Below are 27,795 nucleotides of genomic sequence, written 5' to 3' on the forward strand. Positions count from 1 at the left end.
AAAACCCTAAGTGGAACGAAGCATGCAAAGTCTTAAGTTATCTCAAATTCCTTCTTGATTTATTTCAGCTGTAGAGTTTCTCTTCCTTTAGCTAGTTAGAAAATTGGGGTCTTTGGCATCGGGAAGTCCCCAGGCCACGAAAAACTCCAAGTCCTGCAAACGAAACATCTTTCTACTTCCCCATATCGTTCCCATATTTGCTTTATGATTTGGTAACTATGGGAAGGAGGGGCTTTGGCTTAAGCAACTAGGAGAAGGAAACTCAGCTCTAGTTCTGCAGCATAGTGAAAAGGGAACATAACTATGTCAACTTGAAGATTTTTATAAAACAAGGGTTTGGGATATATATATATGATTTATAAAGAGGAAGTTTAGGGCCTAGTTCAAAATCTGGCTGAGCCATTAACCAGCCAGATGACCTTGATCTACCTAAGAATTTTTCACCTGTAAAAATAATAATATTTAATGTTTAGGGGGTATTGCAGGACTAACATACCTGTTATGATGTCTAACATAAAGTAAGTCCTTGGTAAGTGATCATTAATTCATAAATGTGTTTATTCATAAATAATTTGTCATGTGTGGGAAAAAGCAAGAAATAAACATTATAAATTTCTTTGTGGTTGTCTAGTTGAAATAAGAATGATGGATATTGTCTTCAGTATTAAACGGATAATTTGGTAGTATTGATACACTGGCGGCAACCGCCCTGCCTCCTGCCTGGTGAACTCCTGTTTGTCCTTTAAACCTTATTCTTTGTCACTGTCCCTGATTTTTCCAAGATAGCAATCATTCTTTCCTCGCCTCCATGTTGCCCTTGTTCTCAAGGCCACTCTTCTGCTGTTACCTTTATCTCGGAGTTCCTGCAGTCTCCCCTTGTGGACTGTGAGCATTTCAAGACAAGAATTATCTAATCTTCCCACCGCCTACCTCACATAGGGCCTAGCATAGAGGTAACTGTAGTTGGATTGCAATGGATTGAATTTGATTGAATCAAATACCCATGTAAAAAACATGGCCATGCCAGAATATTTGGGTACCAGCCAACTCTTTGAGGTACCTTATCTTACAGTCTGTTGATTCCAGGTGCCCAGTCTCGGTTTAGCACCAGATTGCACATCACATTTGATTTTTTTCAGAATTCTAATTGTCACTGCAGACAAACAATGTGGTGATATTCAGCTGCCAGCAGATGTCAGGTTTCTTGAGGTTTTACAGTTGGATTTGCTGTTCTCTGGGATACGAACAGCTGTATGGTTTAGCTTTCTGGAATTAAGAAAAGTTTGCCAATGTGACAATAGGGGACAAGAGCTCAGGTATAAGCTCAGGAATTGTGCTCAGATGTCAGAGGTTTCCTGGTGAGAGTGTTCAAATGGATTTAATGTTTTATCTTTAACCTGTCAATAGGGGTATCTTTATTTTTCAGCCTCTATTGATGCACAGGATTACTTTTGTGTCCTTCAGTATCGCTTTTAAGAAAGTGGGAATAAGTTATTCCACTTAGGTGGCAGTCAAAAGTAAGCAGCATTTTTAAACATGAGAAAAACCCATGTGCCATTTTTATGTACAATTTTTAAATATAATTGCTACATCTGTTAATTAGATTGTAGTTAGGAATGGTACCCAAACACTTGGGGTTTTAGTCTGGATGTTGGTTTTATTATATTATTTGCAGTCCTTTGGCAGACTTTGGTATTCTTGCAAGGGAGGTATAATTTGAATATATGTTCTTCTGCGTGGCTCTTTACTCTCTTTTTAGTGAGTCTATATTTCTTCTTTTATTCAAAAATTGACTTAACACTCATTTTTTACTGTCTGTGACCCACCAAGCGTGGGGCACTAGGCATGATCTCTCCCAGGTGAACACAATTAGTGTTGCATTGTCTGTATCTTTTTTTTTTTTCTTTTCTGACAACAAAGTCCAGGACAAGATCTGTATCGTTTTAAAACAATAGTAAAACTGACTAAAAGTCAGTCTACTTTTTAATATCAGCATGTACTGGCAATTCCAAACAAATGTCAGTGATAATATACTCTTCCCTGAGAAAACTCTTTTGTTGGCCTAAGTTCTAAACAATGCCCATGGTTACTATTGAGGTTTTTTAGTTTTTCTGGTTTTTTGTTTTTTTTTTTTTAGTTTTTTGAATTGCCAGAGCTAGAGTGCCATGGCATCACCCTAGCTCACAGCAACCTCAAACTCCTGGGCTCAAGTGATCCTTCTGCCTCAGCCTCCTGAGGCAGAGAGCTGGGACTACAGGCATGCATCACCATGCCTGGATAATTTTTTCTATTTTTAGTTGCTCAGCTAATTTTTTTTTCTATTTTTAGTAGAGACAGGGTCTCCCTCTTGCTCAGACTGGTCTTGAACTCCTGAGCACAAGGGATCGTCCAGCCTCAGCCTCCCAGAGTACTAGGATTACAGGCATGAGCCACGGCGCCTAGCCATGTTGAGTTTTAATAATGTGTGAAATCTACAAATGAACACATTTGTACCCTCCCCTCCCCTCCCCTCCTCTTCTCATCCTGTTGCCTGGGTTAGAGTGTAGTGGCTTCATCATAGCTCACTGCAACTTCAAACTCTTGGGCCCAAGTAATCCTCTTGCCTAACCGTCTAAGCCTCCTAAGTAGCTCAAACTACAGGCACACACCACCTCACCCAGCTAATTTTTCTATATTTTGTAGAGACAGGATCTTGCTATATTGCCTAGGCTGATCTTGAACTCCTAGCCTCAAGAGATTCTCCCACCTTAGCCTCCTAGAGTGCTAAGGTTATAGGCATGAGTTACCTTGACTGGCTCAATTTTTTTTTTTCCAATCATGAACATTTATTATCTCTCAGTTTCTGAGGGTTGGAATCTGGGAGTAGCTTATGTGTATAGTTCTGGTTCAATCTTTCAAGCCGTCACAGCCAAGGTCTTGGGCTGGGGCTGAGGGGCTGGAAGATCCTGTTTCCACTGCAGTCTGCAGCTCCTCATTGGCTGTTGGTTGGAAGCCTCTGTTCCTGGTTAGTTGAGCCTCTCCCTGGAGCTGTTCATTGTGGCATCTGGCTTCCTGCAAAGAGAGTAATCCACATGCATTTGTTTTGAGAGGAAGTTCCTAAAAGGTCAGAATTGTTTGAGCTCACTGCAGGTGTAGTTCTAGTCTCTGACCTCTATGTTTATTTAAACCATAAATTTGAAATAAACAGTGGTAGGAGTGATTGGACAGGTAAAGAAATCAGCTTTCTTCACTTCTGTTGCTCTTTGTGAACATGTAGAGTTTTGTGTTTAAAAGTTGAAACAGTGAAAGCAGAGTGTAAAGTCAGGGATAGAATTCCTATTGGTAAGTGTAAGTTTTAGCTCACACGGGACATATTTTATTGGATTTGAATAATGGCTTTAAAAGGAAAATGCATTTTTCTTTTCAAATTCTTGTTTTAAAGCAAAAGAAGGAATAAGAAAATAAAATATTTCATCAGTATGATTTAGTAGTTACCTAAATTATAAATTTTTTAGATATTTCACTTTTTTTTTTTTTTTGAGACAGAGTCTCACTTTGTGCCCAGGCTAGAGTGAGTGCCATGGCGTCAGCTTAGCTCACAGCAACCTCAAACTCCTGGGCTCAAGCAATCCTTCTGCCTCAGCCTCCTGAGCAGCTGGGACTACAGGCATGCGCCACCATGCCTGGCTAATTTCTTTCTATTTATGATAGAGATGGGGTCTCGCTCAGGCTGGTTTCGAACTCCTGACCTTGAACAATCCGCCCACCTTGGCCTCACAGAGTGCTAGATTACAGGCGTGAACCACTGCACCCGGCCGATATTTCACTTTTATTAAAATTTACTTAGTGACTATAATATTCATTATATATAGATAGATATTCATACTCATTATTCATATATCAAGATAGGCCTATATAGAGATATAAGTTCTTACCTCTTTATTCCAAAAATACATTAAAGTAATTAAAGATATTTACCTATTGATCCATAACTTTCTCCTTTTTTTGAATGGTAACATTTATTTTCTTTTTTATTCTTTGTGTTGTATGATTATGTGTATTGAATTTGCTAAAATAAAAGTGTCCCTGTCTATGCCTTTTTTCCTGACCCTTGTCATTGTTTCCTTTTATAATTATAATAAAAATAAGTTTGTTATATAGAAAAGGGTGGTGTTAAAAATTGATTTATGCTAGGTCAAATTTTCTAGGCATGCTACTGCTTCAGATAAAATTTTCCTCATAAACTTCACCATCTCTAATAACTTTGCTTGCACTCCTATATTTAGTCGAGTAAACATAGTCCTGCTTTTGTGTAACGTGTTTCTGGAAAACCTGTATGTATTCAGAATCTTTGGAAAACAGAGATATTTAAGTATACTTTTTGAATATGTAAGTTATCCATTTTCTATTAAACATGCTTACACCCTATTTACCTTCTCTCTCCTTTTACTCTTTGTTTTTATTTCAGCATGTTACGGGGGTACAAATGTTTAGGTTACATATGTTGCCTTTGCCCCACCTGAGTCAGAGCTTCAAGCATGGCCATCCCCCAGATGGTGTGCACTGCACCCATTAGGTGCGTATGTACCCATCCTCTCCTCCCCCCTCCCACCTGCCCGACACCCTATGAATGTTACTACTATATGTGCACTTAAGTGTTGATCAGTTAATATCAATTTGGTGGTGAGTACAAGTGGTGCTTGTTTTTCCATTCTTGGAATACTTCACTTAATAGAATGGGCTCCAGGTCTATGCAGCATAATACAAGAGGTGCTAGATCACCATTGTTTTTGTGGCTGAGTAGAACTCCATGATATACTTATACCACATTTTATTAAATCCACTCACATATTGATGGGCACTGGGGTTGTTTCTATATCTTTGCAATTGGGAATTGTGCTGCTATAAATATTCTAGTGCAGATGTGTTTTTTATAGAATGTCTTTTTTTCCTTTGGGTAAATGCCCAGTAATGGGATTGCTGGATCAAATGGTAGTTCTACTAGTAGCTCTTTGAGATGTCTTCATATTACTTTCCACAGAGATAGTACTAGTTTGCAATCCCACCAACAGTGTATGAGTATTCCTATCTCTCCACATTCATGCCAACATTTATTGTTTTGGGACTTTTTGATAAAGGCCATTCTCACTGGAATTAAGTGATATCTCATTGTGGTTTTGATTTGCAGTTCACTGATGATTAGAGATTTTTTTTGTTGTTTCTTGGCCATTAGTCTATCTTCTTTTGTAAAGTTTCTGTTCATGTCCTTTGCCCACTTTTAAATGGGGTTGTTTGATTTTTTTTTTCTTGTTGATTTTCCTGAGTTCTATATAGATTCTAGTGATCAACCCTTTATTGGATATGTAGCATGTAAATATTTTCTCCTATTCTGTAGGTTGTCTGTTTGCTCTCATGATAGTTTCTTTGGCTGTGCAGAAGCTTTTTAATTTGATCAGGTCCCATTTATTTATTTTTGTTGTTGCTGTGATCGCCTTTGGGGTCTTCTTTATAAATTCTTTCCCTAGGCCAATGTCTGTAAGAGTTTTTCCAAAATTTTCTTCTACAATTCTTATAGTGTGATTCCTTAGGTTTAAGTCTATACCATGAGTTGATACCATGAGTCTATACCACCATGAGTTGATTTTTGTGAGAGGTGAAAGGTGCAGATCCTGTTTCAGTCTTCTACCCATGGCTATCCATTTTTCCCAACACCATTTATTGAATAAGGATTATTTTCCCCAGTGTACATTTTGTCTACTTTGTCAAAGATTAGATGGCTATATGAGGATGGTTTTATATCTGGGTTCTCAGTCCTGTTCCATTGGTCTATGTCTTTGTTCTTATGCCAATACCATGCTGTTTTAGTTACTTTAGCCTAGTAGTATAGCTTGAAGTCTGGTAAATTGATGCCTCCCAATTTGTTCTTTTTGCTTAAGATCGTTTCTGCTATACAGGGTCTGGTTCCATACGAAGTATAGAATTATTTTTTCTAGATCTTCAAAAAATGATGTTGGTATTTTAATAGGGATTGCATTAAATCTGTAGATCACTTTGGGTAGTGTAGACATTTTAATGATGTTGATGCTGCCGACCCATGAACATGGTATGGTTTTCCACCTGTTTACATCCTCTGCTATTTTCTTCCTCAATATTTTGTAGTTCTCCCTGTAGAGGTCTTTTACCTCTTTAAATATATTCCTAGGTATTTCATTTTCTTTGTTGCTATTGTGAATGGTATTGAGTCTTTGATTTGGTTTTCAGTTTGACTGTTGTTGGTCAAATAGGAATGCTACTGATTTCTGTACATTGATTTTGTAATCTGAGACTTTGCTATAATCAATTCCAGTAGTCTCATGGCATCTTTGGGGTTTTCTAGATATAAGATCATATAATCAGCAAAGAGCAATAGTTTGACCTCTTCTGCCCCCATTTGGATGCCCTTGATTTCCTTCTCTTGTGTGATTGCCCTGGCTAGGACTTCCAGCACTGTGTTGAATAGAAGTGGTGATAGAGGGCAACCTTATCTGGTTCCAGTTCTAAGTGGGAATGCTTTCAAATTTCCCTGTTCAGTATGATGTTGGCTGTGGGTTTGTCATATATGGCTTGTATTATCTTTAGGCAAGTCCCATCTAGGCCTATTTTGTTAAGCTTTCTTATCATAAAAGGGTACCGAATTTTGTTGAATGTTTTTTCTGTGTCCATTGAGAGTATCACACGGTCTTTGTTTTTGCTTCTATTTGTGTGGTGATTTACAGTTATAGATTTCCATTTGTTGAACCATCCCTGTATCTCTGAGATGAAGCCCACTTGGTCGTGATGGATTATTTTTTTGAGAAGCAACTGAATTCAGTTTGCTAGGATTTTGTTGAGAATTTTTAATCTATATTCATGAGGTATATTGGTCTGTAGGTTTCTTTTTTTGTTGCATCCTTTTCTGGTTTTGGTATGGGAGTGATATTGGCTTCATAAAATGTGTTGGGGAGGATTCCTTCCTTCACAGTGTTGTGGAATAATTTCTGCAGGATAGGCCCCAGTTCTTCTTTGTAGGTCTGGTAAATTTGGATATGAAACCATCTGGTCTGGGACTTTTATTTTTAGGAAGGTTTTTTATTGCTGCTTCAATTTCGATACTTGATATTAGTCTGTTCAGGAATTCAGTTTCTTCCTGATTGAGTCTAGGGAGGCTGTGTGTTTCTAAGAATTTGTCCATTTCCTCCACATTTTCAAGTTTATATGCATAGAGGTTTTTATGGTATTCATGGATAATATTTTTTATTTCCATTGTATCATCTCAAAGAATTGGAAAAGGATGAACAAACCAACCCCAAACCCAATAGAAGAAAAGAAATAATAGATCAGAACAGAACTAAATGAAATTGATAACAAAAAACTATGTCGAAGATTAATAAAACAAAAAGTTGTTTCTTTGAAAAAATAAATAAAAGGGACATGCCTCTTTTTAAAGGAGAAAGAAGCAAGAAGCTCCCTTAAAGAGATATTCTGTGTTCTGAGCAAAAAATGTTAGATGCTTTTCCTACCCACCATATTCCTTGCTCTGAGCAAGAGAAGCATAGCTTCTTTTAGCCCTGCAATGAGTTTGTTCCAGCCTCATGGGTGCTTTCTGGTCCTACAGACAGTTTTAGAGGATGTTACATATCAGCACGTCAGACCTCTGCTTCCCACAACTCTGAAGGCTACCTAGCTAGAACCAAAACAATGAAAAGTTCTCTGCCAACGACCATCCAGAAACCAATCAGGCCAAAAAACACACTACTACCCTGATGTAGCCTGGGGATATGGTAGATGCATATCATACCTATTAACAGGCAAATAATATGTATGTGAATAATATGTATTTATTAAATGAATGAGCTCTTCACTGTTATTGTTTAAATCAACAAGGAATTTCTGAATGTCCCTTAGATTTGTTCCTAAGGCACAGTGTCATCAAGTTCTTGCAGTCCTTTTATATCTACAGTCTTGGATATGTTCACGTATTTACTTGTGAATTTTCCCAAATGTATTTTCAGAAGAACTCTTCTAATAGAATGGTTTGGGTAGAGTTTCTTTATAATTCAGTCTATTAATTCAGATTATGAAAATAATACCTATGATGGGTGCTTTGACACCTGGATATCACTATCATCCTGTCATAGGACAGCCCCACCCCCTATCTTTTAATTTCTCTGCTTTGTTTGGCACAGGTGAAATATCCCTATCCTTTGGCCTCTTCCCATAGTCTACTTTCTGCTGGATGGCAGGAAGAGTTAACCAGATATGCTCATGTGAGCAAATGTATTAGCCAAAGTGTGTGGCAGTGTCTCACATAAAACAAAGATACTCCCTGAAGGTGTTTACAGAGAACAAATAATGGTATGAATTTCAGGCTGGGGTCGGGGGAAGTTGTATGGTATTTCCAGAGAAAGAATTCTGGCTTCAGCATTAGAAAAGATCAGGGTGTAAATCCTGGTTCCTTAAATTTATTCACAGGTGGTCTTGGGCAAATGACCAGTGCCTTTGAGACTCAGTTTCCTCATCTCAAAAATGGGGATGATAATTCTGATTGGCAGGGTTGTTTAGATTAAGTGGATAACAGGTGGTAGAATGCCCAGCACTTTTTAGATTCTATTAATTGGCAGGAATAGTTGTGGTGTATAGAACCATTTTTAGGCTTCTCTGAAGTTACATCCTATATGTGAGTTTTTTGCCTAGAAAGATGATACAAAGTACTGGTTTCCCTTGGGTTAAGAGGAAAACTCTTTCAGTTGGAAATGGTACCTAAACACTTGGGGATTATTAGTCTGGATATTAGTTTTTATTATTTGCTTCCTGTAGGTTTTATTATTCTAAAATTATCTCCCTTTGGATTTATTGGCTTCTCTTCCAGTCTGTTACACTGATCACAGAGTAGTTGGATGGCTAAAGGGATGGGGCATTCAGTTGGAGCCAGGAGCTTTTCCCTGAAAGGAGGTCAATATTTACCTCTTAAATATAGGGTTGGTTTTATGTATGATCACAATAAAGGTAAGAAAGTATTACTATATTTTGGATGAGTTTCTTACATTTGCTTGTACTGGGTCCAATGACTACCCCAAAAGAGGCACACAATTACAAATGTGAATATATGTTAAAATGGTAAGCCTTAGGTTTTTCAACTTGAGGTAGTGGTGGGAAGGCTTTTACTTTCCCTTACATAAAAACATCCAATTGAAATATTAAGGAACTTTATTTACTTATTTTTAATAATTTTTATTTCAAAGTATTAAGGGGGTACAAGTGTTTTTTGTTACATCGATGAATTGTATAATGCTAAAGTCAGGGCTTTTAGAGTGCTCGTCACCAGAATAGTGTACGTTGTACCTGATAGTTAAGTTTTTATTTCTCCCCCTGCCCCTCTTAGTTTTCAGTGTCCTTTATTACACCACTTTATGACTCCCAGATTGACTGTTATTAGTACATGTAAATGCTACTGATTTATGTACACTGATTTTGTAACTTGAGGCTTTGCTGAATTTATTTATTAATTTTGTGAGTCTTTTGGTGGAGTCTTTAGGGTTTTCTAGATACAAGATCATACTGCCAGTAAACAGGGATAGTTTGACCTCCTCTTTCCTGATTTGGGTGCCCTGAAATATTAAAGAGCTTTAGAAGCCTCTGATAAAGACCCTGAGAAGATGATCTGGGCTGTTTATTAACCCACTAATCCAGTGTATTTACTTTCTTTGGGCTAAGGAGGAAAATTATTTTTTTCCTTAAAAAAGTAATATCTTCATTAAATGAAACAGGCTCTGGTATCTATTTTTAATTCATGGTTTTCTTTTTTATTTCAGCATATTATAGGGGTACAAATGTTTAGGTTATGGATATTGCCTTTGCCCCACCTGAGTCAGAACTTAAAGCACGTCCATCCCCCAGACAGTGCACATCACACCCATTATGTGTGTTTATACCCATCTCCCCCTCCCACCTGCCCAACACCCAATGAATGTTACTACTATATGTGCACATAAGTGTTGATCAGTTAATATCAATTTGATGGTGAGTACACATGGTGCTTGTTTTTCCATTCTTGGGATAGTTCACTTAGTAGAATGGGCTCCAGCTCTATCTGGGATAATACAAGAGGTACTAGATCACCATTGTTTTTTGTGGCTGACTAGTACTCCATGGTATACATATACCACATTTTATTTTTCCACTCATGGATTGATGGGCACTTGGGTGGTTTCCACACCTTTACAATTGTGTAATTCATGATTTTAAGTGAATGAATATGAGAGCTGGAAAAGCCATTTAGTTTGCCCCTGTGTTAGTTTCTTTCTCTCTAAAATGAGGGAATTGGACCAGGTGCTTGGACTTCTTCTGCCCTTCTGTTCTCTGATTAGGAATACAAATTGTAAGGATTAAATAACTCTGAAACATCTGTCAGTCACTCTGTACTCTTCAGATGAAGGTTGTCTGGCCCTTTGGAAAATTGTACACTTCTAATATTCAAAGGAAAGAAGTTGTTTACATTTTTATAAATGAAGGAAAAAAGCAGCAAAAGAATTTTGGTTTTTCACTTTTTTTCCCTTCTCCACCAGTAAATCATTGCTGATTCACTGAAGTTAAAGAAATGTTTCTGTGGGGTTTTTCCGGGTGACTTCCCTGGATGTTGTGCTTTGCTCTGATAGAATGTGCTATGTTAAAAGCTTTTTGGCCTTTCTTAAGCTATGCCCACTGGCAGCCCCACCACACTATTTCTGTAGGTTTTACTACAAATTTGCTTCACAAAGCTTAAAAAGGCAAAGCTCAAGTAGCCTGGAATTTATTTTTAAGTGACATTTAAGTTTAGACTTTCTATCAAATTTGACTTTCTTTTCTATTCTTTCAATTTCACTTAGTTTTTGCTAGATATTTTGGTGGTGACTTTGAGAGAAACATATTACCTCTTCCAAGAATTTACAATTAAGTTAACACATATGTCACATTCTAACAGTTTATCAAGTGCTTTACTCATAAACTCATTTAATCCTCAGTTAAACCAATTTAAGTCTCACAACATGTTTATAAAGTTAAGCATTGTTATAATTATCAAGTTTTTAGAGATTAGGAGACTGAAGTGTAGGAAGGTTATGTTAAAAGAAAAACTTTAGACAAATTAAGTTTAGCAGAGTTTAATTGAGCAATGAATGATTCCAGAATTGGGCAGTCCTCAAAATCAAAACAGATTCAGAGAACTCTGGCCTGCAATGAGGTCAAGCAGCATTTATGGACAGAAAATGGAAGTGAGGTACAGAGACAGCTGGATTGGTTACAGCCACTGTTGGCCTTATTTGAAGATAGTTTGGTCAATTGGCTGCCTGTGATTGACTGAAGCTTGGTCCTGTGGTTGGCTGAAACTCAGCTATTTGTTACAAAGGTCTACTATACAGAAAAGGAAAATGAGTCTTAGAAAGTTCAAGAAATTTCCTAGGAAACTGCAGCTGGTATGTGATGGCACAGTGATTTGCTCTGTAGTAACTCCAATAACACATTCCCAGATTTCTTAGATGTGTGTCATTAAGTTAAATGGCTTGCTTACATGTCTTCCTTTCAACTAAACAAGAAATATAAATGCTAGATGAATGTAAATGTAAAAAGACATGTAGGTGTTTGAGAGCCTAATCAAATTCCTTTATTTTTTTTTATTTTTTATTTTTTTTCTTTAACAATAAATCTTGGTGAGAAAAATTCCTTTATTTTTTATGGCTTGAGACAAAGATGTTTTACAAATGCATGTAAGTTTTATTTTTACTTTAGGCAACTTCCATTCTTTTCATAAATGTTTATAGAGCATTTGTTATGTTCCATGCAGTGTATTAAGCACAGTACTGAACAAACAGTGAGGGACATAATGAAATAGATCTTTCAGATACCGTGTGCTGTTTGCTATTATGGGGATTCATCCAATTTGGGGAAAGGTTAATTTAATTTCCTTAAGCCGATAAGTGTTTTCCAAAACATTTTTTTTTTTTTTGAGAATTCACCAGGTTTATTGCTCATGGATGCACATCAAATAATTCTTAGAAACAATAAGCATGTCTTTCATTTGGTACGCCTGAGAATGTACTAAACATTTGGTGGTGTTGCTTGCTTTGAAGATTCAGTGGGTTGCATGCAGGTATTGCATTGTTTGCTAACAGAGAAGTCATTATTAGTGTAGCACAGCGGTCTCTAACCTGTTTGGCACCAGGGACTGTTTTCATGGAAGACAATTTTTCCATGGATGGGGGAGGGGGGTGAGGGTTTGGGATGATTCAAATACATTACATTTATTGTGCACTTTAATTCTATTATTACATTGTAATATATGATGAAATAATTATAGAACTCATCATAGGTGGGGGACCCCTGGAGTGTAGCACATAAAAGAGGTTATGACTTTATAATGTATGAAGGAAAAATAATAGGTATGGATTTTAAGTAGGTTACACCAAAGGTGGGAAATGTGAGTGCAGTCTGCCTTGAAGAAATGTTAAATTATAAATGCTGTACACTATTTCCTGGATGGAGGAAATAAAAAAAAAAAAAGACTATCTAATTCCAAGTTGCCTGGTATGCATATTTTACTCAGCCCTACGTGCCCAGGGAAAATAAAACACATAGTGAAGTTTTGAAAAATAATAAAACTCTTCAATCAGGCTTTTAATAAACAATTTGATAATGCTTGCTTTGTACATTTGCAGATAAATCATGGTAGGAGCTCAATGAAAAAAAAAATGAAGTATTGAATGATTTTAAATATTTGCTTTTTATTGCTGTCAGTGAACATCCCTGCCTGTGTTTCCTCTTATTCAGTGGACTTTCTTTTAGGCATGACTATACATTACCTCCTTACCTGTTGCCCTCACTCCTGTGATGCTGTTACTCACACTTACCTAACTCACCTGCTCTTGGCCTTGTAAAGGGATACATGTCTCATAGCAATCCTAGCATCTCCATCTCTGTTTTGGTTAAGGGTGGGATTCACCTGCAGGATTTTGCCTATCTGCCAATTCTAGGTAATGCTTTTGGGCTCAGAGCTGTCCCAAGCCCACATGGAAAGACCCAGTGGCTTATATTCTCTAGGATCGGAGCTGTATAATCCTGAATATTCATGCTGCTGATGCAGGTTCTTTGCCAGCCTGTCTAGACCTTTCTGCTATGGTCTGAATTTTCATGTTCTCCCCAAAATCATATTGTTGAAATCCTAAACCCCAAGGTGATGGTATTCGGAGGTTGGGCCTTTGGGAGGTGATTAGGTCATGAGGGCAGAGCCCTCCTGAAGGGGATCAGTGCCTTTATAAAAGAGACTCCAGAGAGCTTGCTTCTCCTCCATTCTGCCATGTGCAGACACAAGCAGTCACTGTCTATGAGACAGAAAGCGAGCCCTCACCTTTCACCAGACACTGACTCTGCCTTGATCTTGGACTTCCCAGCCTCCAGAACGGTGAGAAATAAATGTCTGTTGTTTATAAGCAACCCAGTCTATAGTATTCTGTTATAGTAGCCTGAATGGACTAAGACTGTCCCCTTCTTAACTTCTCTAGAATTTGTCTTTGTGCATCTAATGTGGTTTCTTTTAGACCCTTTCTGTTTAGCTGTTAGGCATAGAGTTCCAGTACTGCTAAGGCCTCATTGTGTGCCCCAGGTCCTGGTAAACAGCATTGGACCACAGGAACCCTGAAGGTCAGGCAGATTTCCTTGAAGCTGAACTATAGCGTGGCTGTTCTTAGATGTGTTGTTCGGGATTGGCATTGTGTGGTGTCCCTAAACAGAGAGAGATAAGAAAAAGCAGCCACTCATCATTGTTTCCCCTAAAGACACAGTCTTTCTGGGCCACTGGCCAAATGATTAAAGTCGTGGGAGTAAGGCTTTGGGTTTGCAGCCCCTTTCTGCCTCCTGTACGCCACTCTTCAGGAAGAAACCTAAGGCGGGACAAAGAAACTGCTGTTGTGCTTCCCTGCACAAGTTAGAGACGCCAGATTTTCTTCAAAGGTGGCGTCGTGTCTTGTCATTCCTCAAAGTGTGTGGACGTCAGCCATTTGTCCTGACTTGTTGAGATTTGCCCTGAGAAGCAGTGTGTCTGAATGAAACTCCTGTGACCCTATGAGACCACAGGAAGCCCTGTCCTTTCTCTGAGCTAGAGATGTCCCCAGCTCAACCTCTTTTAGGTATCTTTCCACAGCCAGCCTCAGACACCCTCTGTCCAGCCTCTCTCGCCCCAACACGCACCCCCACAACTGGCTCTCTCTTCAGTCTCCAGCCTGCCAAATCCACTTGGAAGCTTTCTTTGGCTGCTCTCTTTGTTTTTTGCATAGCACTGTATAACAGTTTGATTCTTTCCATCACTGAGTAAGGCAGTGTAGCGTGTCCATGACAATGGGGATTATATCTGGCTCTCAGATTAAGTGAAATAATATTAGTATACATAAAGCCCAAACCCAGCAGTTGGTACACATGGTAGGGATGCAATAAACACTAGATTGCTTGATCCTTTCTGTTTTTTTTTGTTGTTGTTGTTGTTCTGGCAGCAAGCTATGTGTGAGCAGGCTCTTCAACTTTTGCTTGGTGAGCAGCATTATAATGTTATGGTTAGGAGAGTGGACCTGAGTCCATCTACTGTTTGGGTTCAAATTCATCCTCTAGGTGACTTTGGGTAACTTAGCCAATTTGCTTAACCTCTGTGCCTCAGTTTCCCCATCTATAGAGTTAGCACTTAAAACAGTTCCTATTCATTTGTGAACATTAGTTATATATTAAGTGCATTTAAGACCACATGGCTATTACACAGTGGTAAGTAAATATATATATATTTTTATTTTAGCATATTATGGGGGTACAAGTGTTAAGGTTACGTATATTGCCCGTGTTCCCCTCCTCCCTCAAGTCAGAGCTTCAACCATGTCCATCCTCCAAATGTTGCACCTCTTGCTCATTGTGTTTGTATATATCCATCCCCTCCTCCCCCCCCCCACCTGCCCGACACCTGATAAATGTTATTCCTATACGTCCACTTAGGTGTTGATCTGTTAATACCAATTTTCTGGTGAGTACATGTGGTGCTTGTTTTTCCATTTTTGAGATACTTCACTTAGTAGAATGGGTTCCAGCTCTATCCAGGAATATACAAGAGGTGCTATATCACCATTGTTTCTTAAAGCTGAGTAGTACTCCATGGTATACATATACCACATTTTATTAATAGTGGTAAGTAAATATTAAATCTGGGAGAAATATCCTGTTATGTTAGTAATAAAAGCAGGGCTGCAGAGGTTACAGCTTTATAAAGCTGTGGGCTTTTATTGCTATGCAGCATTAAGTGAGTGAGTTCCTTCTCTCTTTCTTTGGGAAAACCCAGGTCAGATGTGAGTTAAATTTGTGGAATGCGGGCTCCAAAACTAGGGTCAAAAATCCCTTGATGCAACCTTGCTGCTGCTTGAAGTTTCTGACTCAGCTGAGAGAGAGACATTTTTCCAACCCCATTATAAGAATCACCTGGGGCACTTGTAAGACACACAGAGTCTGAGGCCGTGCCCCAGACTTACTGAATCAGTTTTCAGGGAGGGACCTTGGAATCTGATATCTAACAACCCAAGCAAATAGTACCACCTGGAAACACTACACACTGAACACCTGGGAAGCTTTAAGAAAATGCCTGATGCCTCGGTCTCACATACTAGATATTCTGATTTGATTGTTTTGGGGGTTTTGGTATAGAAGTGTGAGGACTTTTTAAAAGAGCTTTTCATATGTTTCTAACGAACTGGGGTTGAAAACCACTAAAATATATATATATATAGAAAATATCAGACTTATGTCAGTATTTTTCAGTATCAGGGTGAGTGTTAAAAATGCCATTTTTTATAAGCCCCAGCCTGATGAATTGGGCTCTCTGGTAGCATGGGTGGGGTGAGGGTGGGAGAAAGGGGAGTGAGGCCCTGGAATGTGCATTTGAAACTGACTTTCCATATCATTCTTCTGCACGCTGGACTTTGAGAACTACTGGCTGAACACTGTTTTCCCTTAGTAGGGCATGTGTGAAAGTAGCTGAATGAATAATGACACTGAGTCATTACAGTACCTCCTTTTCTTCTACACCAATCTGTGAGAAACATGCTTATTCATGTCCTGAAGGTAAATTCAGTATTTTCTCTTTTGATTGGTATATGGTTTCCAGGTGGTTGTCTCATTTTTAGTACACATTGATTTGCACTGGCAGAAATTTATGGGAGTTCTTTTTGGTCTTTTGCACAGTCACATGAACATAACAGGTCAGATAATGAAACCAGGTAAACGTGCTGCGGAACACAGTTGACTGGTTGAGCAGGTTCAGTGCGGGGTGGCCGTGTTCTCAAGGCTGTTACGCCAAGGCTCCGAAGTCACTGGGTGCCAGCAGTGGGTTGACCTCTATTGTGCAGAAGGATGCATCAGGCAGCCGAAGCCTGATGGCATTAAACAGTTCCACGTTCAACCTCTCTTTGATCTAATTCATATTCGACTCACCAATCAACTCTGATAGTTGGGTTTCCCATGTAGCTTGTCTAGACTCTTGCTATTTAAAGTGTGGTCTTCTAACAACTAGGAGCTTGGCAGAAGTGCAGACTCTCAGGCCACACCCCGCCAAGCCCAGCATGTTGGGTTTGCCTGACAGTGTGGCATTCTGTTTTCCTATATCTTTCTCACTGATGTCTATTAGTATTTGTCAACGTGGGTGAATTTGACTAATGAAGTCATTGCTGAGCCTGTGAGGCTGAGAGCTGACCTTGGGCAGAGGTGAATTCATCAAGAGAATGTCACTAAAGGCGTGGCTGGTTAGCCTTCTTCAGGAGACCTCCCTTCTTGTGTGGTGCCCTTTACTTTCAGCACTGATGCCTCTATAGCTGCGTGGGGCTAATGTCCATTCTGGCACGTGTATGGCAATGAACTCGCCTCCTGTCCGGCTGCATGAGCACACTTCCTCAGGGCACTGTGCAGCCAGCTTGGACTTCAGCAGTGTCTGGGAGTCTCTGCAGGTGGTGCAGAAGGAGCTTTCCTTTTTGAAATTCTATAAGTTACTGGAATTTTCTTCATTTTAAAGAGTATTTGCGCAAGTTTAGGTTTCTAGCACAATTGAGAAAATGGTATAGAGTATCCCATACGCCCCCTGCCCCCACGCACGCATAGTCTCCCCCATTATCAACATTCCCCACCAGCTCTGGTGCATTTATTTTATCATGTTTTTTTTTTTTTTTTTTTTTTTTTCTCTGAGACAGAGTCTCGCTTGTTGCCCAGGCTAGAGTGAGTCCCGTGGCGTCAGCCTAGCTCACAGCAACCTCAAACTCCTGGCTCAAGCGATCCTTCTGCCTCAGCCTCCCGAGTAGCTGGGACTACAGGCATGCGCCATCATGCCCAGCTAATTTTTATATATATATTAGTTGGCCAATTAATTTCTTTCTCTTTATAGTAGAGACGGGGTCTCGCTCTTGCTCAGGCTGGTTTCGAACTCTTGACCTCGAGCAATCCGCCCGCCTCAGCCTCCCAGAGTGCTAGGATTACAGGCATGAGCCACCACGCCCGGCTCATTTATCATGTTTTAATTAACCGAAGTACATACTTCATTCAGAGTTTCTTCGTTTTTACCTAATATCTCCTTTCTGTTCCAGGATTCCATCCAGGATACCACGTTACATTTAGTCATCATCTCTCCTTAGGCTGCTCTTGGCTGAGTTTCTCAAACTTTCTTTGTTTTTGATGACCTTGGCTAAGGAGTAATTTTTAAACCTTTTTAGATTGTCCCTCAGTTCGGATTTGTCTGATGTTTTTCTCATGATTACATTGGGGTTCTGGGTTTTTAGAAGGCAGACACAGAAGTGGAGTGCCTTTCTCATCACGTCGTAGCAGGGGCAGAGACTTCCTCTTGAAAGACCATATTTTCAAATACAGCCACATTCTGAGGTACTAGGGGTTAGGATTCCAATGTGAGAATTTGGGAGGAGCATCAGTAAGCCCATAACACTCCTTAAAGGAGTCTTGGCTAGATACACATTGTTTCCAAGCATTAACTAGAAGGGACAATCATTGGTCATGCTCTTTAGTTTACCTTACTGACACTACCATCATTGCCCTGTGGCAATAGTGTGCCTCCTCTAGGACTGTGTAAGACAGGTGCTTGGGGGAAGGGACTTGGAAATAAGCCACTTTGCCAGGGGAATGAGACCACTGGGTACCCAAATGTGTATGGGGGAAGTGAGAGGAGTTTCAGGGCAAGCCGTATAACAGAGGCAGTGGGACATTAAATAGGGAGTTTGTAATAACCTACTTGCTGTGCAAGATGGCTCTGCCTGTTGCTGAAAATCATCATACTTGAGCAGCTTGATCATAAACAGAGTCTATAAGAATGACCTAAGAGTCAAATATATGTAAGAAAATCAGATGACTTATATTGCAAGGATGACTACTTTGCCTACCTGTCACTCAGTGTGAGGTAGAAGAATCTGTCTCTATTCTTAGCTTAGGGTTTTGTTATAAAAGACCTCCTGGCTTGATGCATATGTACTTTGCCTAGGAGGGGTATGAGTATTGTGCCTGAATACCTATCCCTTGATCCTAAGCCCAATCTTTGAAGCTAACTAAGTTCATTATGACCTTATAGACAACAGATCTTGTCAGTGAATATGTTTCAGTGTCTTCAGTTTATTCAACCACGGCAGAATGTAATGGTGTTGTGTTTTAGTACTTCATGTTTCGTGTTATACACTTGTCCTCTAAGGCCAGTAACAGCGTGGAACACCATACAAAAACGAGGTCGATTTGAGTGAAAGAGTAAAGGTTTGAATAGAGAGAGCCTGAACTACGTGGCTTTCTTCATTTGTGGTAGCTACTGCTATTAATAGTTACTTTTCCAGATTCCATTTTCAACTTGTCCTATAGCCACAGAACGGTAGCCCAGTGATAGGGCATACTTCCCAGCCTCCTTCGCAGCCAAGCGTGTCCACGTGATTACATTCTAGTCAATAAGATGTCGGTAGAAGTGTGGTGGGAAATTCCAGAAAGGCTATTGAACTGGGCCCTTCCAGAAAAGGTAGACATCCTTCTGTTTCTTTCTCTTTTATTCTTTCTTCCGGTTTCTGCTATGGTGGCTGGAGTTCCAGCAGGTGTAGTGGACTGTGCAGAGATCTTAAAACAGAAACCTGATGTCAGAATCACAGAGTAGGAAGCAAAACAGACTCAAGTCCTGAATGATTCAAGGAGCTGTACTAAATGCAGACTTGAAAAAAAACTCTTTAATATGAGAGAGAGAGAAAAAAAAATCCCTTCTATCTTAAGACATTGCTGTTTTGTTTTTTTTTCTTCTGTGATTTGCAGCCAGACCTAATTGTTACTTAATGAACCTTGGGTACACATTGAAATCATCTGGGGAATCTGTTTAAAAATACTACTGCCTGGACCCCACCTCTAATGAGATTCTGATTTTACTGGTTTAGCGTAGGAACCAGGCAAGTGTGGTTCTTAAAAAGCACCCTAAGTGATACTCTGTCTCCTCCAAGTAACTATTCTATTTGAAGAACTGTGGATTCTAATACCACTGCGGCACTTGTTCTATTTCTGTAGCTCTGTGAAGAACAGGAACAGTACCAGGGATAACCTAAAAGAGGACTAATTTGAAACAGTTTGTGTTTTAGCTATTGAAAACAATTTTGGGGATTTGAATGAGACTCAGAAAGCATAAAGATAATGATGCTATCCCTGAAGGCTGCACAATATGGCTTTACTTCTGAGGAAATGAGCGAAACTCCAGCCTTCCCACATTTCCCTTTTTTCCACCAAATTCAACTGTACCTCTCCTGGAGATTACAATGGGTTTAGCAGCACAGGGCTGGAAGGTAAATAAATATGCCTCTACAGGTAAACTGCACCTGAGCTGGATTGAGAGGGAACAAGGGCACCTTTAGATTTTTATTTTCCATGAACACAGTTAATGCTTGGATGTCAGAGGAGGATTGATGGGGAATAAAAGCCCAACCTGTCTTCTCAGGCTATGAATTATAGCTACTTGACAGTGATATCTCCCTTCCCTATCATGTTTTGTTAGTTCCATTCCTTTTGTCAATGTCTTACTGTGCTAACCTCTAATTTTATTTTATTAATATAATGCATAGTGATTATAGATCATTGCCTAATATTCATGACTTCATGTTTGTCAATAGCAACATCAAATTTTGTCATATGATAAGAACAGTCTGAGATATGAATATGATGTCAAGATTTCCTTTTCCAATTTCTTCTGGGTTATTTGGTACAGTGTTTTCTGTGGGAAGTCATGAGTAGGGAGAAGTAACTAGGAAGTGTGTGATCAATTCCATTGTGAATGTTGAAGAAAGTTGACATACTGTGTTTCATTCTTTCAGCAGCAGTTTCCAATTAAGCATCTTAATGATTTAGAAATAATTAGCATTAACTGATACAGATATATTATTACATTAGAAATGATCAGCAAGTTAGAAATGTACTGCTTTGGAAATATCAGTAGGTTAGAAAGAATGAGCAACTGTTGGCTGCAAGTAACAGAAGCATGGGTGAATTTGCTTTGTGCGAAAAGGAAAACTGATTAGGCCACATAATCAGAAGTGCAGGTGCAAGGTGTTTTAGGGGGTGATTAATTTAGCAATTCAACATTGTCATCAGGGACCCTGGATCTTTCCATTCTCCGCCCTGCCATCCTTAGCATGATGGCTTGTGTCTCCTTATGGTTGGTTGGCAAAATGGCAGCTCTAAGCAGCATATTTTTATTCAGCCATGGCCAGAGGCAGCAATATGGAAGTGGTCACATACTTTTCCCTTCTATCCCCTACAAGACTTTCCAATAAGGCCTTCAGCTGGTTTCCCTTCATAGTTCTTTGGCCAGAATTGTGTCACTGTCTTATTCCTAAACCATGGAGTGGCAGGAGGGATGGAAACACTGATAGAGGTGTACACTTCAGGTTTCCCCTTTCTTCTTTCCCATGCTAGGGAGGGGCCAGGCTTACTGGAACCCAGGACTATGGATGCCTGTAACAATTATGATTCTGTTGGCCACTGGTCACTAGCACTGATGAAGAATATTCATGGAGATAAGAGGATGCATGATTAAGCATGACATATTAATATTGAGACTATCACATATGTGCTTATGTTAGTGTAGCCTATAATTATATGCATGATAAGACATAATATGTACTATGTAAAATTATGCATACACAGTACTAGGATATATATTAATGGGAAAGGCAGATGAAATGACAGGGAACTGGACGGTGGGCTGTGGTAGGGGCAGAACTTGGGAAGTGACCAGGCTCTGAAGCCTTACCATGTGTTCCCAGCACTGTGGATGTTCAGTCTGCTTCAGTGTCATGGATATATATGCCAGCATCATTTCCTATTAAGACCCAAATTATTTCCAATGACTGTTGGTGCATATGTGAGTCTGCATAACTGTGTGTGTCTATAGGTATGAAGAAAGAATGGAGAGGGACTCATTTCATTAATATTTCACATTAACAACTATTTCTGAAAGATATTAAATGTAACTTCTGAAAAGCACCAACTTTTGTACATAATATTTTCTCCTACTGAGATTGATAGTTTGTGGGAAAATTTGCTTTGACTGCCATTTAGTAATTTATGTTTGTAAAAGCATCTATGTTGGCTTGTTTTTTTAATTGAACTACATCCATTTAATTCTGCTCTTTTATTTAAAATGCTCTAGTTCCTCCTTGTCTTTCAAAAGCCATTAAGTTTATTAGTAGCCTAGCTGTAGGTATATATCTAGATTATGTTGTGTACTCTAATGAAAATACAGAATCATTTTCATATTTGATTTGATCATCTAATGTAATTATTCCTCCAGAGTCTATCCAGTTAGCAAAAACAAGCACAATTTTGAATTATCAAAAGCTTAATAAAATATTTTTTCTGTTGCAAGTTCAATTATTTTTTTGTACTTTGCATTGAATAACTATTTAGGTTTCCTTAAAAAAAGAAAAACATATCAGCACATTCATAAGCTGGACGTACGCCCCAGGACATTCTAGGTTCTTAGAAAATGAGATCGGAAGTAGAACAAAGGAAGTTTTTCATTAGACCTGCCTCTTACTGGTTCCATGAAAGGGATAAAAAGGAGTACTATTTTACCCAGTTAGTAGCAGACTCTAAAACTTAGTTTGGGTTAAAATATAAATAAACTAAGTTTGATAATTATTATGTGAGAGATTTATTATGACTTACTATGGAAAAGTAACATTGCTAACATTCAAAATTGAAGTTGAAGTGGATACAGCCTCACTTAACTTTCAAAGAGGCTACATTTTGAGCCAGATCGAGTATGACCAATTTTTCCAGTTTGCCTGGGACTGAGAAGATTTCCTGAGACATGAGGTTTGGTCCTATCAGCAACCAGCGCCCATCCTGAAGCTATCTAAGGGCTCACTGAGAGTAGCCTCATTAGAACAAAAGACACTCCTATCACTTTTATCAAGACATTCCAAGAGTTTTTGGATTTCTGTGCCAGGACCCAGGGACAAAGAACAAATATTTAAGGCAAATTATACATTTGAACTCAGGGTTCAATCCCTTCCCTTCCCTTCTTTTCAATGGCCTTGTACTATAATTTGTCCCATCTCTCTCCAGTATCTTCTATCTCTGTTTTTTTACATTTCCTCTTAAATATGAATTAAAAACACATTTGATTGTTTCCACATCCCTCTCTAGGTACCAGTCTGTCTCCTCATCTTGCACAGTTAAGCTTCTTGGCCGGTTGCCTGCTTGCTATCTCCGTTTTCTTGTCTTTAGCTCACTTTTCAGCCCATTTCAAGCAGACATTCATCTCTTCTCATTTCTGAAACTTCTTTTGTTGACGTCGTCAACAGTGACTCCTAGTTTCACCAATCCAAGGGACCCTTTCTGTCTCTACCTTGCTTGAACTTTTACAACCGTTTGACTCTGTTCTCTTTGCTTCTCAGAATTTTCCTTTCCTTGGTTTTCATGTGCTACGCTCATTTGGTCCCTTGTTTTTCTTTCTACCATTCTGGCTTTTTAAAAAAATCCTTTTTTTAAATCTCTTTCTCTTCTGTTCATTTTTGTTTCTAGAAGATTAGGTTCTAAGCTTTCTTCATCTCAAGCTTGCATTACTTTGTAGGTTAAATCATTCACATTCATGGCTTCAGTAACCATAAATAAACTACTACTAAATTAGTATTTTCACAGACTTGTCAAAGAGCCTACATTTTCACTGTATAATTTATTTTGAATTCAGTGTACTTAAGTCTAGAGTCGTGTTTTTCCTCCAAAACCATCCACCCAATTGCTTTTGGAAGTAAACACTGAGTTATTGAACTCCCACACTTCCAACATCCTACAAATCCCCCATTCCTAGCCATTCTCTCTTTAGTAACACGTGCAGCTATTTACTTCTCTCCAACCCCGTTGCTACTGCCAGCATCATCTCTCACCTGTACTGTATCAGCCTCTTACCTAGAAGCAACTGCATTCAATTTTGTTTCCCTTTAACCTATTTCTACGTTGCAGCCAGGGTGATTATTTTAAAAATACAGATCTGGTAATGTCAAGTTGCCTAAAAAGGCTTTCCATGGTCTTTTAGTTCAACTGTCTCCTCCGCTCCCCCCCCCCCCAAAGAGACATGGTCTTGCTCACCCTGTCAAAACTTGACTGGGTGGAGTGCAGTGGTGTGATCATAGCTCCAAGCCTGGAGTGCAGTGGTGTGTGTGATCGTAGCTCACTCTGACCTCAAACTTCTGGGCTCAAGCCATCCTCCTGCCTCAGCCTCCCAAATCGCTGAAATTATAGGTGAGTGCTACTGCACTTGGCTAATTTTTTATTTTCTGTAGAGACAAGGTTTTGTTATGTTGCCCAGACTGGTCTGAACTCCTGAGCTCAAGCCATCCTCCCCGCTCTGCCTCCCGACGTATTGGAATTACAGGTGTAAGTCACTGTGGTTGGCCTTAGTTCACCGCTTAAATTTATAAATTCCTCCTCTATCATTGGGCCAACACCTTCACCCTAATCTCAAAACACTCTTCCTCAGCCTTTCTACAATCCAGCCCTGTTGAAGTCTTTAAATTCCTCAAACACGCTGTGCTTTTCTGCCTTACGCCTTTTAAACATGCAGTTTTCTCTGCCTTGCAACTCTTTTTTCCCTATTTTCTGACTTCTACTCATCCAGATCTCAGCTTAAATGTCAGTTCCATGGGGAGATCTTTCCTCACCCTGTGGGCTAGTAGTTGTCAACTCTTGGCTCCACATAACACAATCAGCTGGGAATTTCTTTTAAATCAATGATCCAGTTTAGCTGCTCTGGGATGGGATGTGAATCAGAATCACCTGGAGGGCTTGTTAAAGCCCATCACCAGGTGATGCCATGCTGCTGGTCTGGGGACCACACTTTGAAACCGTTGCTCTGGGTTAGACTAAGTTTGGACTCCAGGGAGGTGCTTCCGTAGCTTGTGAGCATTCCTTCTCACAGCACTCTTCACACTCTATTATTATTGCTTTTTAAAAATTGTCTTCCTTGCTAGAAAGGAAGGGCAATTCTTTCTTTGTGAGGTCAGGTGCCTGGGCTTTCTCATTTACCTTTGTATCCCTAGGGTCTAGGTCTGCCCTGGTAGGGTTGTTGTAGATTGACTTATTAATACATTTTTGAGGAATGCTCTGAAGTAGATCAAAACCCTTTTCTTGCCTGCCCTGCACATTTTCTGGAATTTATTTCTTGAGTGAAAGATCAGTATAAATCATAGTTTGTATTTATAAAATATGCATATTTATTATATATCAGTTATTGACTACTTTCTTTATGAAGCATAATCCTAGAAATGACAGATTTTCTGCCCTCATTCACAGTTTAACATGGGAGAGAGGCAAATATGCCAGTGATTGAGACAGAGTTGAGTCAGTGCTATAGCAGAGCATGGAAAGAAGACTATCTTGGGCCTACCCAAGTCCCCCTTCCAGACTGGCAGGGGCCTGCTGTGTTGTGTTTCAGCAACACCATTAGCCTCGGTGGTGGTGTAAAGAAGTATATTAGACTGTTCGATCTTTGAGGATTCATGGATGAGGTTCATCAGGCCCATGCACACCAGAAAATGTGCAAAATTTCATGTATACATAGTTTATGTATAAATGTGAATCTTTTGAGGCAAAAGCTCATAGTTTTGTTGTGTTTTCAAAGGGGCCTATGATTTCCATAAGGATTAGAACTATTGCCCTAATGAATAAATTGATGGAGGAGGGAGATGAACTGATAAAGAAGTGATCCTCTGGCCAGTTAGAGTCGTACTGGGGTTTCCCTGGGCCTTCCCCTATAAACACAGAAGTAATCTGTGGTAGATGATGCATTAAAAATATATTAAAGTCAACCCATATTTTGCATGTACAAAGATAACCCAGTAAAGAAACTTGGGTTGAGTAATTTTGGAAAGTAAGGAATTTAAGAAAGACAACTTTGTTATAAGTTCCGGTTTTTGTATGTAATCCTTCTATTAAGATATTTATAGCAATACCACTACTGCCGTCATGACTACTACTCCAGTGAATTCTACTAGAAGTTATGATTCATGCTTATTTCGTGCCAGAGGCTCTATGTATATTTTTCTGATTTTCTCAGCAGTTATACATGGTAGTTATTATGTATATTTTATAGGTGAGGAAACCAAGGCTCCAGTGGGCTAGGAAACTTACTCTAGACAGCTTGTATTCAGTTGGGAGGGGTGGTGCTACGATATGAATCTAGCATCGGCAGATTCAAAAGTCTATGCTGTCTTCATTGCATAATCCTGATTTACTTTCTGGTAATGTGGTTTAGTGAAGGTGTTCCTAGTTTCAAATAACTGAAATAAATTTGAACTAGCTTTAAAAAAAACCCAGGAAAATTTATTATAAAGACAGTGTTTTGAGGAACCTAAAGATAGAAATCCAGCTGGCTTCTAGTAGGAACTGGAACTGAGAACTAACTGAAAAGCCATAATTCCCTTTCTCTGACTCTTATCTTACTTCCCCTCTTGCACATCTGCTTTATTGTTCTCTCTCTGGCTTTTTTCCACTGCTTGTATAGATGATGGAATATGGCTGCTGCACAGCCTCAACCAAGCACAGAGATTAGCTGTCCCTAAATCTGAATTCCAAATTCCTGGTAGAGAAAATCTGATTGGCGCTGCTTCAAACAGACATCCATCCTGGGTCCAATCAGCTTTAGCCAAGAAGGCAGAATTACATCATCCAAACATGGCTGCCACAGGATTTGAAGGCACCATCCTTTACTGGTAGGAACGTCTGACTCTTGCCTTTTCTTACTCATCTGTTTTGGCTGTGGCCCAGTCTGTGTATTCTAAGTTACGTGGAGAAGTCTAAGAGTTTCCTTCCAGGTTTGACTCCTGATTTATAGTTTTTTCAAGAGTAAACAAGACCGGGACAGGATTGACTAATACATTGTCATGTCAGTGAGTCTCTTGAAGCACATCTTCATTATACCCCCGATCTCATTCCTTACCAGCCCAGTTGTCTTCGCTCTCTCTCTCTCACTGTCTCTCTGTTCTCTCTTTCTCTCACTCTCTTACAGGGGTACTGTTAGACTATCTTCTCAGAAGGAATCACCCACCTCCTCTGGAGCTCAACTTTTCCTTGGGCTACAGTGGGAATAGCTCCACTGACTCCATTTACCGTGTAAGTGAGTATATTCACTTATTCACTCCCCAACCCTGTTGTGCGTACTCTCTCTTTATGATAAAGTAGAGAGCCCTTTTCCCAATTGTCACTACTTATCCAGAGGCAGGTCCAATTACTCTCATTGGGCATACTGGGAAGAATAAATTCAGCCAGGGCTCTTAGGAACAAATGGTGGTCACCAACTCTTTTCTCAACTGAAGTAGTTCTAAAGGAATGAGGTCAGAGTTCAACACCCGGTTCTATACATGTATACTTTCCATAATATCTTTTCTGTAGCTATAAAGAAAAACAATGCAAGGGAAAAATTTGTTACATTTTTTTTGTAGGTCCAAACTTATGAATATTTAGTGTTTTAAAAGTTTGTTTTCAGGTCAGTTGTTCAGAGTGTGGAACTTATTTGACTCTGGAAACAATACTATATTTGCTAGTTGAGGTTTCTAGCCAAACTGTAAATGATCATTTGGCCTACAACATAGCAGATATGGTAATTGTGACCTTGGAATTTTCCTTACCCTTATAATTGGAGTCTGAACTCTTCTTGTCAATAGCCCTCAATTCATTCATTTCCTGAATAGTTATTCCCCTGAGCCTCTCTAAAGTTGGTACTTCCTGGAACTTCTGTTTTCTTTTACTCTAAAGGAGGTAGGGAGAGACATGGAGGTATGCAAGTGGACTATGGGTATGGGAGCCAAATATTGAAAGATGCAGGGATGGTAGAGGGTACAAAAGGAATGATAGGGCCGAGTAGAGAGCAATGATGTTTTTTGTTTTTTGGGGGTTTTTTTGTTTTTTGTTTTTTGTTTTTGAGACAGAGTCTCCCTTTGTTGCCCAGGCTAGAGTGAGTGCCATGGCGTCAGCCTAGCTCACAGCAACCTCAAACTTCTGGGCTCAAGCGATCCTCCTGCCTCAGCCTCCCAAGTAGCTGGACGACAGGCATGCACCACCGTGCCCGGCTAGAGTAGTGAGTTTTATGTCTTTAGTGATTCTCATAAAAAAGATAGAGGAGGCTGGAGAAGAGGAGTAGCGAGGGAAGAATGGCTGGCTGCAATTTTTGCTTAAGTGGATATTGTCTGCATTTAAAATATTTATTACCTTTTTGGTATGTAATTCTTTGAGTTATAC

General features: G+C 39.4%; 1 protein-coding gene across 3 annotated transcripts in view; it reads left to right on the forward strand.

Moving 5' to 3' along the window:
- RNF144B (ring finger protein 144B) overlaps window positions 1–27,795 on the forward strand; it is a 163,237-nt gene that overhangs the window by 41,149 nt on the left and 94,293 nt on the right. The window contains exon 1 of one of the 3 annotated variants that reach the window (XM_012753539.3): window positions 26,172–26,270. The exons of 1 other annotated variant lie outside the window; for it this stretch is intronic. The gene's annotated coding sequence lies outside the window, so the exon portion shown is untranslated. Of the gene's footprint in view, window positions 1–26,171; window positions 26,271–26,601; window positions 26,671–27,795 lie in introns of those variants that run through there. One more of the 3 variants, XM_076010493.1, reaches the window with a different exon arrangement.

Source organism: Microcebus murinus, chromosome 15 (assembly GCF_040939455.1).
Source record: "Microcebus murinus isolate Inina chromosome 15, M.murinus_Inina_mat1.0, whole genome shotgun sequence".
In the NCBI taxonomy this organism is placed as follows: Eukaryota; Metazoa; Chordata; class Mammalia; order Primates; family Cheirogaleidae; genus Microcebus; species Microcebus murinus.